We start from the raw sequence: 15,863 nt of genomic DNA, 5'->3' as shown, positions 1-15,863 counted from the left end.
CTACTCATTTCGAGCTAGTAAGGGAGGGCATCTGCGAACAGCTTCATCTTGAGTCTAGATTTAAAGTTATCAATATCAATGTCTATTTTTTTCCACATAGTCTGGAAACTGGTTGCACAGCCTTGTAGTAAAGTAGCCTATGGCTGAACTATATCCTGTAGAAAACGCCAACTTTGCCAACACTGTTTGGCACCCCGTCCCCAATACATTGTCAATATACCAACCAAAACAAATCGATAAACAAACAGTTCACAGAAACAGCAAGTAAAAGAATCAATGTTAATCGATGCACAACAGCCCCTTGTACACACACAGTAACAGCAATGCACTCCACAGCTGTAGTGATGATCTGTTATGTAGGAGTTGATGCAATATGGTTGCCAAAATGCCCAAACACCTTAAAGTGTTGCTGCCACCAGGGTCGTTGACAGCTTTGGCTGAGCCCCGGACAAAGTCATCTGAAAGGACCCCCCCCCCCCCCTGTAAATACATACATGGAATGAGGACCCAATTCTGCACACACACACACACACACACACACACACACACACACACACACACACACACACACACACACACACACACACACACACACACACACACACACACCCATACCCCCCGGGGCCCTGGACAACTGACCCGCCATGTTGGCTTCCCTGTCTATCTGTCTGTCTGCCACTATTATAATCTGCTCTCTGATCCATTGTTTGCTGCTGGGTAATGGCTGGGAGGGCTGGTCTCCCTTACAGGAAGTTATGGGCTAAGTGCTAAAGCCAGTCATGATGCTGCACAACACGTCTCATCTCCACTTTGCAATCAAGATGATGGAGCCACAGGATGGATCATTTGCAGAACCTGATCAGCTGCCTGCTGTCCAAGTTCAAAGTCATTCGGGTCGCCCCCGGGTCGCCTGACAGTCAAGGGGCTAAGTAATGAACAAGTATTTTCTAGTATAGTCCAAGTAGAGTCATTTTTGCAGCTAAAAATGGCTATTTTTGGAAAGTCGAAATGGCGGACTATGGAGAAGATCCCCCTTTTCATGTATGAAAAGTGCAATTTTTCCAGTCATAATGAATACTTAGAATTTGATGGTGGTGGTAAGTATTCATGAAAAAGGTAACATTAATGGGCAGCATGAATTCTGGAAGTAAACAACTAAATATCTCACACGGTGTCCCTTTAATTATCACTATTATTATTATTTTTACTGCACTTACTCCCAAATAAACAAGCAAGCAAATCAGATGGATGGTTTGCATAAGTGCTACCTGCCTCTCCAACAGTAATGTGCTATGATGTGGTGTACAGTCTAAATCAAGTCCTCTGGCATGCTTTATCATTATTTATTAATGTTTCCACATTTAGTGTAGGCCCATAGACTAACTGCCCAACATGTCATTTCTTTCTTTCTTTCTGTCTTTCTGTCTTTCTTTCTTTCTTTCTTTCTTTCTTTCTTTCTTTCTTTCTTTCTTTCTTGTGTTAGGGACTTCAGCATTTGAAGTGCTACAAAATACTGTTTTTTTCTGGGTTTGGATTTGCCTGGGGACAACATGCTCATGTCATGTCCACCTGCAGTCATACACTGACATTATTATCTCTTCATGTCATTTCTGTCAAGTAGACCTAATGGCTCAATACATTATAGAAATGTTTGCTTTTGCCTTTTGACTGAAAACTTGACCATAAACCAAATGATAATCATGCACAAGTCATTTTGCACATTTGTCCAGCATCGGATTTAGTTAATTGAATCTCTCCTATAGTTAGACACCACATCCCCTATTGCAAAACCACATACATTTGTATTTCAAACGAACATTTCAGATTGTTTGCAAAGCTGGTCTTTTCCCATCTAGTTATGTTATTGTTAAATTATGCACAATCTATAATTGTAGCTTGAGGGAAATTCAACCTGTCTCAGATTTGCAAACATTCGCAAATTGTAGCATTTTACTTGCACGTTTGTGCGCGTAAAACGCGTGCCGTGCTCAATGTAGTCCTACCCTACATTCAGGAGTGACGGGAGACGGAAGAGTTGAAAGCATCTCGGACATCCCCAGTGCACCGTCCGGTATCACTTCACAAGGGCGTGCCCATCACCATTATCAACATCACTGCTTCTTGTGGATGAGGCTTCGCTCTTCATGCATCCTGGTGAGCTTGTGACCCGCTGCAGAGACGTTAGTTAGTTTTTTGCGGGTAGGTCGAAACGCACAAGTGGTTTAACTGATTGTTGCATCTGACTTTTATTTACACCAACAGGTTGTTTGTAATTTTGTTGACAAATGCATTCCTTTCAGCCTTGCAGGTTGTGGAGGAAATGGCCATGAATTTCATTTTTTTGGTAGCTGGGGTGAGGAATTTGTCTACTTTGACATTTATTTCTACGTGCTTTTCTTGTCACAAGATACTGTTGTTGTTGGCTAGCTAAATTGCCTGCTAACTTGCTTCTCTCTCCTAAATGGCTCAGTTCATTGAACTAAGCATAGGCTCGCTGATACTCGCACTTGCGGTGATGTTCAAGCGCATACTCATCGAGACGTATCCTTTGAACAGAGAGAGGCTGGTGCTGTTCCCTGACGCGGCCGTGGTAAGCAGAGCAAGCAGGCGGCTGGCCTATGCGACAACAACCTCTTCATGGTGGGGCTATATGGGGCTATACTGTATGTGAGAGTGAAAGTACAAATATGTGCACTAACAGCCAGCATGTTTTTTCATGTAGAATATGCTGTCGGGATTTCTTCTTGTGCTTGCCGGGATTACACCATCAAGATGTATGGTAAGTGCGTAAAACCTCTCTCTCTTCCTTTCTTTCAGTCTGTCTGTCTTTTTGTCGTTCTTTCTTGTCAATATCAATAGTCTTTTATGAAGGCAGCATGCGAAGGACAGTGATGGCCTTGTAACCACGCCCACCCAATGCCAAGGAGTGTGGTCAAGCTCGGTCCCCTAAGGGGGCGTTGCCCCTCCTTCTGTTCCTTCTTGTTCTGTGACATTTCAGGGAGTCTAATACATAGATTTCCATTTTTGTCAAACGTTTGGCTGCGCATGTAGACAGGAGAAGAGAGAGTAGTAGAGGATCATTTATTAATCCAGAGGGGGAATTAAAAGGTGTCCAGTAGCATGCATACGTCAATACAGAATACACAAGACATTACACACATCATTACACATACAGCACTGTATACACACACACACAAACACAAACACAAACACGCACACACACACACACACACACAAACACACACACGCACACAGCTGCGGTTGGTGATGAGAAGTATAACATTGAGGATGATTATCCGCCAAGCCTGATAGGGCCCCATTCCCTCTGCGGTCCCTAGTGAACTAGGTGAACTGCTGCCAAATCCTGTAGAATAGGCTGAATAGGAAGTGCGGTGGTGGCCGTTAGTGGATGGGCTGTGCTAATACCGGAAGAAGCTGTAAATGGTAAAATGGTAGATGGACCGCATTTATATAGCCAGAGGCGATTCTAGGGTAAGCTGGGTCCCCAAGCGAAGATTGGAAAAAGACTGAATATTCACAAAAAAATGCCACAACTTTAGTTTACAGTCTTAGCTGTTATTCACCGTCTATAGGTTTGTGGCTCCCAAGCGGCTGCATGCTGGGCCTGGTGACAAGATGTGCCGCTGCATATAGCGCCTTTCCACTCTACGTAGACTACACCACTGGCGCCTTTCCACTCCTTCGAGCACTCAAGGCGCTTTACATTTTACAGTATGGCTCACATTCACCCATTCACACACCGGTGGCAGTGGCTGCCACGCAGGGTAGCCTACCATCCTGCCACCAGGAGCAACTTGGGGTTAAGTATCTTGCTGAAGGACACATTGAGCGGGGCTCGAACCTGCATCCTTCTGGTTGCCAAACTGCTCCTCTACCACCTGAGCCACCACCACCACCACCACCCCACCGTCCCAAGCTGTGACAGAACAATTTCATGCGTTTGGGCTTACAGTAAATTTAAACTGAGTAGAACAATGTGATGTGTTTGGGTCCACAGATTAAACTGAATCTGAATTTCGGCGTGGCGCCTAATCTGTTCAATGTGGCATGCTGCGGCCTGATGGCAAAGCATACACCATACCACTTTGAGGACTATGACAGCTACAGGACTGAGGTTGGTATGTTTACTCTTTGGAAATGTTTTCTGTGGCTTGTCCGCACACAGGGCAGTCATGGATAAGCGGTTAGGGCGTCAGACCCGCCAGGTTGGTGGCGGGAGTAATCAACCAGGGCTCTCCCCCATCCTCCTGAGGTACCCTGAGCATGGTACCATCCTGCCAAACTGCTCCCTAGGGGCACCATTGAGTGCCATAAATGCAATTTCGTTGTGTGCAGTGTTCACTTTTGTGCTGTGGAGTGCTGTGTCACAATGACAATGGGAGTTTGAGTTTCCCAATGGGCTGTCTTTCACTTTCACAGCCCTCACACAGGACTCCTGAAATCCATGTTCCCAAGTTCATACATGAAAAGGAAGAAAGGAGTCGCACACTGGAGCTGAATGCAGAATCAAAAACTGTATTAAACAAAGCCGAAAAAAGTCAATAAAACCGACAGACAGGGGACAAACGTTTCGTGTCTAGCCCATCATCAGTGTTCCCACGTTTGTCCCGTCTGTCGGTTTTATTTACTTTTTTCGGCTTTGTTTAATATAGTTTTTGACTCTGCATTCAGCTCCAGTGTGCGACTTCTTTCTTCCTTTTCATTATACTGCCCTTGGAATTACGCACCGAGCGATACGCTCAGGATAAGACATTGGCGCGGACGCCACCCCACCATTCCTAAATTCATACATACCATATGAGTAATATGCTGCAATAGGATGTCTTTTGGACAGCTACATTTCTGGGTTCTATAACCCAGTAAGACAAAGCCCCTGTTATGAATTGTCTGTCACCAGAATGGCAAGGACCAAGTCAAAGAAACACACACAAAAAAACAAATTGACCCATCTACTTGGGTTATTTTTTTGTCTAGGCGTTTGGATTACTAAGTGATATGTTAAAACATTATGGAACTGTTCAAGTGTTTTGTAAATATTGTTGTTATGATTAATTATGTTTGCTGTAAGATTGGTGCCCTGCCAGTGCAACAGTTGGATTTCTTCAAGTGTATTAACAAGTCTCCTCTGTGTTTTGCAGTACACCATTAACTGTATCTTAGCTACAGTGATCGGTATGTCAGTGTTGGCCTTCCTTCTCGGTAGTTTCGTAATGTGTTATGCACTGATCATACTTCCTCCAGCAGAGCCAGAAGTAAGTCTGTTTTTACTTACTTACTTTACTTGAAGAAGCTTAATAGAACCTGAAACGTTGCAAATAAAACGCTGCCAATGTGAACAGTGTGTGTGGGAGCTTTCATGTTCATGCGAGCATTTTTTATCAACCATGCATGACCATCCTCTATCTCCTATGTTGTTGTGTCCTCTCTCTCTCTCTCTCTCTTGTGCTCTCTCTCTCTCTCTCTCTCTCTCTCTCTCTCTCTCTCTCTCTCTCTCTCTCTCTCTCTCTCACACACACACACATTGTCATGTCTTCTTTCTCCACCTAGGACAGTGCCATGAGTGCTGTGCCCAAGACCGCTTCGAGCACGACCACCGAACCCCTCTGCCCTCCCGAGGCAGGACCCATCACCACCTAGTGGACCTGTCTACTGTAGTCGGACACACCTGTCTTGTCAAAAAGTTCACAATTATACAGTATTTACAGCTAGAGATGGGATTTATAGCTCTTTAGCGGGATCCGGAACTTAGTGGCTCGTTCCTTTCAAAGAGCCGTTCAAAAAACTGGCTCTTTTTAAGATTATTTATTCAGTGTTTACAATGTAATATTTTGACTCCACCTCAAAGTATTTTTGTCCAAACAACAACAGATTATTCTCCTGCTTCTAAAGACCATTTCTTGCCACGCTTTAAGGCAAACAATTGTGTTTTTTCCCAAATTGAATTACTCTGGTCAAGGTCACATGCTTAAAATTAATGAAAAATGAACGAAATAACAGTCGAGTGGCTCCCCCAGCTGTGATCCGGTTCCCATCGTTCACTTCAGGGAGCCGTTCAAAAGAACCGGCTCATTCATGAACGACACACCTCTATTTACAGCATATATACAGTATTTACATATCAGTATAGTTGTGTTTGTGTTCACAAAGGGTCAAGAGGGAAATAAAAGAAATATTTATTTTTTGTACTTTTCATATTTAACATTGATAAGTCCATAATGTATTTCTATTTTGTGTTCATCCATATGCACTTTATTTTTTCTGTTATTTTGAGTTTCTGTATGGTACCTTTATTTTGACGTCGTCCTGTCTTACCTGTTGATATATGTCACTTCCCGTTTGTAAGGATAGGGATTTTCTGAATGGAAGCGGTAGCGTGCGAGCTTGTTGCTCCACGTTCAAGTTCAAGTTTGCTTGTGAAGTTAAGCGCAAGCGTTTTAAGTATCACTTTAAGAGAAGAAGAGTGACCCAAGTACTGAAATCCTTTCGTAGTCAACAAGCGGGAACAGTGGTATGTGTTGTCTTTTGTCAGTTTGATTTTGTTCATGTCTTATTATTTTGGTGTTTGAGTTCATATGATTCAGTATTTGTTTTTGTTTGTCTTCTTTTAGTTCTACGGTGTTTCAACATCTGCATGTGTATGAATGAAGTGTGCAAATAAAACATCAGTAAACCGGGACCCTCGACTTTGCCTGTTGACTGGGGAAGGCATAGTAGAACACTACAGCTTTCGGTGAAGACGAGGACAAGACGAGTGGCTTGCTACACCAGCGTTCGGAGGTCGCCAAGGATTCGAAAAAAAAAAGAGACTTTCGTTCCTCGGCAAGGTGGCTGCACTCGACCCGCGTTTCCGAAGCAAGAGGACAATTAAGCCTACAGGCTACAGCGCGAACAAGCAAGTAAAGTCTCGCATTCGTGCCTTTGAAGTGGCGCGGGTCTTTGAAGTCGAACTGCTCCAAGGTAAAAGTTACGCTGCTTTTTTCTTTCATTTGCCCTTGAGTTATCGTGGACATTGAGAAAGCATTCTGAACTGAACTGTCCGCGATTTAAAGACTTTTTAAGGAAACAAAAAAAAGGGGAAAGAAAATATTGAAATGAAACAATGGACATTTTGTACTGCTACTGAATGGTTTTGAAACTATGGCTATTTTGGTTATTTGAAAATGTGTCTGTGTTTGTATCATGTTTGACAAAGGGGTTATGGTTACCAGTGTTTATGTGCTTATGTGTTCATAATGGTTGAATGGAAGATGTGTGAATGAAGTTGAAGCAATTTAAATTTTGAAGCACTTTTCTTAAAAGGAAAAAATCTTTAAAAGGAAAATAATAAGAAAATTAAGCCCATCTTCAACTTAATTAATACAAAATTAAATGCTTAATTAATACAAAACACTACACAAACACTAGTCCACCATGATGGATTCACAAGAGACCACCACATTACTCCCTCCCAATGTTGATGCAATTCCTAATCCAGAAGAGGATGTTCTAGTGCCTGCCGAACATGAAGAAGTAAATGAACAAGATGAGGGGGCTCATCAAGGTCAGCCTCAATCTCAAGTGGAAGAAGTTCCAGAACTCAGAAGAGGTAGCCGCATGCGAACCCTCTCAGAGAAAGGAAAGGCACTGGAAAGTGAAAAATTAAACCAATTACTTAAAACCTTTGAGCGAATTTACAAAAGGTGGAAGTACCATGTAAATGGCCTGAAAAGGTCTCTGAAAGGTAAAGAAGATACTGAATTTATGAAAGAAATCATTAATGCCATCAATGCCACAGTGAGAGAACTGAGCCAAGTATATGATAAAATCAGAGTGATTGCTGTCCCGGACCTGGAGATCAGAAGGAGAAACGATGCTTGTCTGGCAATCACAAGGACAGCCAATGAGAAGGCCCATTGTTTCATCAATTCAGCAGGCGACCCAGAAGATATTCCGTGGCCGGAATCAGAATCAGTATTTAATGCCACTGTATCCAGTATTACCTCAGCACGATCCATGCATATCTCCAGAGCATCAGGAGGAGCATCACACAAGTCATCTGTGAAAAAACAACAGTCAGCTGCTGAAGTGGCAGCAACAAATGAAGTGCTGAAAATAATGAAGACGCAACATCAGTGTGAGGAGGAAATAAGAGAGCTCGAGGCAGAGGACAAAATAAGGACTGCGGAGAGAGAGGTGGAAGAAAAGCAAATGGAAGCAGAATTTGCAAAGAAAAAAGCTCAGTTTGTGTCCGAAAGTTCTGCAAGAAAAAACAAAATCCAGGAGAAAGTCAAGGAAGTGGAGAGATTGGAGGGACTGAAAGAACACAATGCGGCTCAAGCTAAGCTGAAAGTTTACAGTGAAAGCATCTTTGATGACGAAGATGAAGTTGCTGCTGCTCCTCAAAGCCAACATGGAAATATCCCAACCTCTCTTACTCAGCCTGAAACATACACTGTAAAAAAAACCTCTTCAACAAACTTGCTTCCACCTGCTCTTACTGCCCACACCAGCGCACCTTCAGTGGTCATGTCTTCCTCTGCAGCCTCTAATGACCTCGTGAAAACTCTCGCTGAAGCCATAATGGCAAATAGACTCCCCATTCCCGAGCCTGCTGTTTTCTTTGGCGACCCCCTACAATTCACAGATTGGAAGCTATCCTTTCAAACCCTGATAGACCGAAAAAATCTTCCAATACAAGAAAAACTTTTCTTTTTACGCAAATATGTGGGGGGTCAAGCGAAGAAGGCCATTGAAGGGTACTCTTTAGTGGGTACTGAAAGTGCTTACCACGCTGCCTGGCAAACATTGGAAGAACGCTTTGGCAATTCCTTCCTCATAGGCAAGGCCTATCGTGACAAAATACAGGCATGGCACAAAATTTCCAACAAAGACAGCAGAGACCTCCGGGATTTCGTTGATTTCCTGACAAGCGTGGAGTCAGCCATGCCACATGTTCAAGGCCTACAAGTGTTGAGCGATTGTGTGGAAAATCAAAGGATAGTAGCAAAGTTGCCCGAGTGGCTGAGTTCACGATGGAACAGAACTGTCACCACGTTCCAGGAAGCTCATAATGCGTTCCCTGATTTTAAAGCTTTTATTAAGTTCTTAAACAAAGAGGCTAGAATTGCCTGCAATCCAATCACCTCCCTCCAAGCAATAAAGCCAGTCGATCATGATCAATCCAGGCCACATGACTACAGTCAAAAGTTTCAAAGAAATCGCAGTTCAGCTGCTAAGACCTTTACAACTAGCTCCACTGAAAGCCCAAACACATGCATATTCTGTAAGAGATATGGCCACACTCTTCATAAGTGTAGAAAGATTATGCAAAACCCAGTGGAAGAAAGAGTGAAGTTTGTACAGTCAGAAAGATTGTGCTTCGGATGCCTCAAGCCTGGTCATACTTCTAAAAACTGCACTGCTCGGAGTGTCTGCGAGAAGTGTGGAAAAAGTCACCCAACCTGCTTGCATGCAGAGCGGGAAAGGAAGGACCAAGATCACAGGCAACCAAAAGCAACACAAGTCGTTGATGGCAAGGTGGCTCCTCCAAGGACTCAGAATGAGACGCCAGATGCAACATCCCTTAGGGTTGTTCAAGACCAGAAGAGCACTCATACGTCATCCATTCTTCCAGTCTATGTCTCCTCTCAAGCTAATCCAAATGATGAGATCTTGGTGTACGCTTTACTGGACACACAAAGTGACACCACCTTCATTTTAAAGGACGTTGCCAATGGACTGAACATTAAACAAGAGCCAGTCAGTCTTCGAATCTCTACAATAACATCCAAAACTAAGGTCGTCTCCAGCCGCAAGTTGCAAGGTTTGCAAATAAGAGGCTTGATGTCAAGGGAAAGGGTTAAACTCCCCATCACATACACCAGAGAGTACATACCCGCAAATCGATCCCACATACCTACCTCTGCCACTGCAAGGAGTTGGCCTCATCTCCAACACCTGGCTGATGAAATGCCTCCTCTGCTGCACTGTGAAGTGGGATTACTGATTGGATATAACTGCCCTCAGGTCTTGCTCCCCAGAGAGGTGTTGAGTGGCGAAGAAAGCCAGCCATTTGCTCAAAAGTCAATTCTGGGTTGGAGCATCATCGGCTACAATAACCTTGCCACTGACCTGGAGGATGAGATCGGCATCAGTCATCGCATAATCTGTAAGCAAGTAGCACCTACCATCAAATCCACTCACAAACTCAAGTCAGAGGTGAACTATGTGCAGCGGAGCAAGGTAAAGGAGATTCTTAGTCCAGCGGACATAGTGAAAGTCTTCGAGTCCGACTTTGCAGAGAGGCACGACGAAGAAGATCCCATGTCCCAAGAGGACGTGATGTTTCTGAAAAGGTTGAAGGAAGGCATCAAGCAAAGGGAAGATGGGCACTATGAGATGCCACTGCCGTTCAAAGAAAAGAGACCAACTTTGCCAGATAATAAAGCTTGTGCAGAACACAGACTGAATTGCCTGAAGAAGCGGCTGAAGAAGGATGATCGTTATCTCAAAGACTATGTGACCTTTATGAGTGATATAATTGCAAGAGGCGATGCAGTAAGAGTTCCTAAGCAAGAGCTTTGCAATCAGCCAGCCTGGTATATCCCTCATCATGGCGTTTACCATCCTCACAAGCCTGGAAAGATCAGAGTAGTTTTTGATTGTTCTGCAAGATTTCAAGGAACTTACCTGAATGAACATCTCCTGACAGGCCCAGACCTCACAAATACTCTTGTGGGTGTCTTGTGTCGGTTCCGCAAAGGGCAAGTAGCGTTCATGTGTGACGTGAAGCGCATGTTCCACCAGTTTCATGTCACACAAGAAGACCAAGACTACCTCCGCTTTTTGTGGTGGTTAGATGGTGAATTGGAAAGTCCACCAACTGTGTTCCGAATGAGGGTCCACCTGTTCGGAGCTGCGTCCTCTCCAGGGTGTGCAAACTTTGGCCTGAAACATCTGGCCACCCAAGGTGAAGACAAGTTCAGTCAAGCTGCTGTGAGCTTTGTTCAACGCAACTTCTACGTCGATGATGGGTTGGCGAGTGTGAAGACAGAAGCAGAGGCCATTGAGCTGGTGAGAGAGGCCAGAGACCTCTGCAGTTCTGGGAAGCTACGCTTGCACAAGTTCATCTCGAACAACAAGAAGGTGGTTGCTACGATTCCAAAGACTGAATGCGCAGAAGGCGCAGCTGACCTTGACCTGGCATTAGGTGAGCCGAAGATCGAACGTGCCCTTGGGATACAGTGGTGCATTAGCTCTGACACATTCCAGTTCCGAGTGATCGTGAAGCAGAATCCCTTTACAAGAAGAGGAATTTTGTCCACAGTGGCCTCAATTTTTGACCCTCTGGGGTTCGTGGCACCCTTCATCTTAGTTGGGAAGAAGATACTGCAAAGCATGTGCCACGACAAGGTGGGCTGGGACGAACCACTTCCTGATGACCTCAGGCCGCATTGGGAAGCATGGCTTCGAGACCTCCCAGGCCTGTCTGCCATGAAGATTCCCCGCTGCTATGTGCCACCAGACTTTCAAGAGGTACAGCAGCATGAGCTACACAATTTTTCTGACGCTAGCCAGACGGGCTACGGCGTATGTTCATACTTAAGAGTCGTGTCCGTATCAGGCGAAGTGCACTGTAGCCTGGTTATGGGAAAAGCCAGGGTTGCTCCGACGAAAGTAACAACCATTCCAAGACTTGAGCTCTCAGCTGCTGTTGTGGCTACCAGGCTCGGCAAGCTGCTCAAGAAAGAGTTGGACCTGGATGGAATGCAAGAGTACTACTGGACGGACTCCAAGGTAGTCCTTGGCTACATAAGCAATGAAGCAAGAAGGTTTCATGTCTTTGTGGCCAACAGAGTGGAGCAGATCAAGTTGAGCACACAGCCCAAGCAGTGGCGATATGTAGCAACTGAGCATAACCCAGCAGACCATGCTTCACGTGGACTTAGTGCCAAAGATCTCGGAAACTCCAACTGGTTCACAGGACCCAGTTTCCTGTGGGAGAAAGAACTTCCGGAGCAGGAAGAGTCTGTAGTGGAAGAAATTGACATCGACCCTGAGGTCAAAAGAATACAAGTCCATACCATCAAGGTCAAGGAGGAGATGTCTCTCCTGCAAGGGCTGGAGAAGTTTTCTGATTGGAGGCGAGCGGTGCAGGCCATAGCGAGACTCAAGCGCTGTGCAAGGAGTGTTAAATGTCTGAAGAAAGGTTGCGAAGACTCAACAACACTTGAGGAGAGGAATGAGGCTGAGATGTTTATCATTCAGAAAGTACAAGAGGAGATCTTCAGTGGTGAAATAAGGTCTCTAAAGCAAAACAAAGATGTGCAAGCCAATCAGTCGACCAGGCTGTACAAGCTCAGCCCATTTGTCGATGCTCATGGTATCTTGAGGGTGGGAGGAAGACTCACACAAGCAGCACTCCATCCTCATGTCAAACACCCAGCCATACTTCCAAGAGGTCATCACGTATCTGGTTTACTTGTAAGACACTGAACAGCAAAGGCATACGCACACACAAGCCAGTTTACCTAGAAAGACCCATACACAAGACAATCTTAATACTTGAAAGTGATTAAGCAATTCACAAGTTTGATTTTAAGGTAGTTTTAAAATAAAGAATTAAAGGTTACGTTTTAAGAGTGTGAATGACTGAGTGTGAGTGTATGAGTACTGTATGCATGAAATGTCTGTGCCCATTAATCACACGTAGTGTGATGGTGGGAGTGTGTTTGTGTTCACAAAGGGTCAAGAGGGAAATAAAAGAAATATTTATTTTTTGTACTTTTCATATTTAACATTGATAAGTCCATAATGTATTTCTATTTTGTGTTCATCCATATGCACTTTATTTTTTTTGTTATTTTGAGTTTCTGTATGGTACCTTTATTTTGACGTCGTCCTGTCTTACATGTTGATATATGTCACTTCCTGTTTGTAAGGATAGGGATTTTCTGAATGGAAGCGGTAGCGTGCGAGCTTGTTGCTCCACGTTCAAGTTCAAGTTTGCTTGTGAAGTTAAGCGCAAGCGTTTTAAGTATCACTTTAAGAGAAGAAGAGTGACCCAAGTACTGAAATCCTTTCGTAGTCAACAAGCGGGAACAGTGGTATGTGTTGTCTTTTGTCAGTTTGATTTTGTTCATGTCTTATTATTTTGGTGTTTGAGTGCACATGATTCAGCATTTGTTTTTGTTTGTCTTCTTTTAGTTCTACGGTGTTTCAACGTCTGCATGTGTATGAATGAAGTGTGCAAATAAAACATCAGTAAACCGGGACCCTCGACTTTGCCTGTTGACTGGGGAAGGCATAATAGTCATACTGGTAGATGTTGGACACAGTTTGCCACCAGTTCTGAACCTTACATTAAAAGCCATTACGGTGGGTAGCCTCTTACTGCAGATGGGCCCGTCGACGTGCCTATTCACTCTTTTCTGAAAGCACTCAACTGCTGTACAGCATAACAACATACAGTAGCTATTACAATGCAATGAGTCTTAGGTAAATGAGTCTTAGGTAAGACTTGGCCATAACCATTTTGGTGACAGTAAGCTTCTAACAGAGGCTCTGCACTAAGGGGTTAATGAACTTGTATCTGTGTGGGCCACTGTCTGATGCAGTGTATGTTTAGTTAAAATAAGAGACACTTTTCTTTCCAACATGTTCAATTGCAGATGACAAAAACTGTATAGTGTTGCTGTAATCTGAGTCAAATATGGTATATGCTCATCTATATATACAGTAAATATATGTAATATATCTGCTTGTTTTAATTATAAATAATCTACTTACTATCTACCTTTGCAGTCATGATTGTACATGTAGCATAACTGAAGAATGTTTGTGAAACTTGGTCAGTTCCATAGCTTTTGTATTTAACTGTGTATTTTTAAGGGTATTCCTGTAGTCGGGCAAGGCTGCAGATGTCTGGAAACCAAGGTCACACACAGTAGTCAGCCACCTACGCTGGCCGTACTCTGTATTATCTCAGGCGTTGTGTGTTGTTGATTACATCTGATATTGAAAGTCACTTCGGACAAAAAAAGTGTCGGCATAATGTAATGTAGGCCTTTTGTTCTTTTACATGTACCTTTTGGGCGCGACAACATAAAATAAACCCCTCTTGGCTCTGGGACTAACTGTGTCTGCTGGATGTGATGTACTGTTCTGTTACAGTAGCCATGGGAACTCCTGATCTACACTAATCGTATTCTGTTATCTCAGGCGTTGTACGTTGAATACATCTGATGTGGAAAGTCCTTTTCAGAGCTGGACTGAGACTTCAAAACCACCCTAGGCATTTTTTGGCATAGACCAGCCCCTCACCCCCACCCCCACACCAGGTCTTGACACTAGCACCTGCCAACCGGCCAAATGCTGGTAAAACTTGGCTGTGGCTGGTAACAATTTAAGTGTCACTAGCCAATTTGGCAGGTATCTTATTCTATGGTATGACAGATCAGAATAGCGTATATTCTTTACTTTGCCCCTTGTGTATCAATTGTTGTATTTAAGTTCAAGAAAAAGCTCAGTTACTCAGTTTTCATTTATTTGTTCTATTTCCATGTAGAAACCCATGCACTCATCTTCTTGCTTTAAGCACCTCGTCTTCTGAGGTTAGATTAACTGTGTCATGATGAAAAAAAATGTGGCTAGTAGAATAGCTGGATGGCTAGTGACTCGGGAAAACCACTAGCCACAGTGGCCGGCAAGCGAAAAAATGTATGTCAAGCCCTGCCCCACACTACAATTATGATGGGCTCAGTTGACTGTATATTAAGGTTCAATGCGCCACCCCATCTAAATTTCTCAATGGGAAAATTTGAAACAAACAAAAAACAAAAGCATTGACCCCTGATGATTGTTGGCCCACCGTGAAAGTGCCCTGTATGGCAGATTACCAGTCCAGTCTCCAATCACTTTGTTTCTTTTTACTGTTTAATTAGAAAAAAAATTAGAAAGGCAAATTTACAGTTAAACTCAAGTAATCATTGGGGACAGCACATGCAGCACGAGGGACAGACATGTATCAGTTTGCATTAATCAAGTCAAGTACACTTTATTATAATGAGTTGATAATAATAATCATTATTATTATCATTACAAACAGCAGCATTTTCCTTGCATTGTTGGCATTGTTGAATGGCATTGTTAAAACCAGTATGACTGGTCTGAGAGAAAGTTTGGGATGTAGACCTACTATGCTCACAATAATAAACTCTTATTTCTATGATTCATATAATTACAGTCTTACATTCTTTTTGAAAGCAGAACTCTGAAATAGTTGGAAGTGTCATCTTTCCTTCATAGTGCTCTGGGCTTACTAATGCAGTCAAACACATAATAACAGATGAATATTTTATGACTGGGCCATCACTGAACCAGCCAAAGGACCACAGACAACACAGAGAAGTGCTTTTCATGAGCACATGGTCTGCCACAATGCATTGAATAGTCTGAGAACATTGACATATACATGAAAATGCTAGTCACGAGACTCAAGATAATGCTATCACTTTCACACCATAGTTGATTATTTGGTTGCAACAGACCAGTAGTCTGCTTTCGCACTGGCAACAAACCCACAGTGTATATCTACTTTCCACTCACAGTGCATTTTTTAATACCATACTTACATTACCTTTAATATTGTAATGTTTTTAATGCCATTGTTTTAATGTTGCTTTGTTTTTACTATTTTATATGTCGTCTTAATGCCATATTTACATTGTTTTATCCACATTATTGTAAAGCACATTGGGTTGCCTTGTTGTGTATGAAATGGACTATAAAAATAAACTTAACTTGACTATGTTTGAATAGCTTTTGGACTGTGTGAACAGTTTAGTGAATACCAACTACTGTTG

Source organism: Engraulis encrasicolus, chromosome 5, assembly GCF_034702125.1.
Source record: "Engraulis encrasicolus isolate BLACKSEA-1 chromosome 5, IST_EnEncr_1.0, whole genome shotgun sequence".
NCBI classification, from domain to species: Eukaryota; Metazoa; Chordata; class Actinopteri; order Clupeiformes; family Engraulidae; genus Engraulis; species Engraulis encrasicolus.
This window is presented reverse-complemented; position numbering follows the sequence as displayed.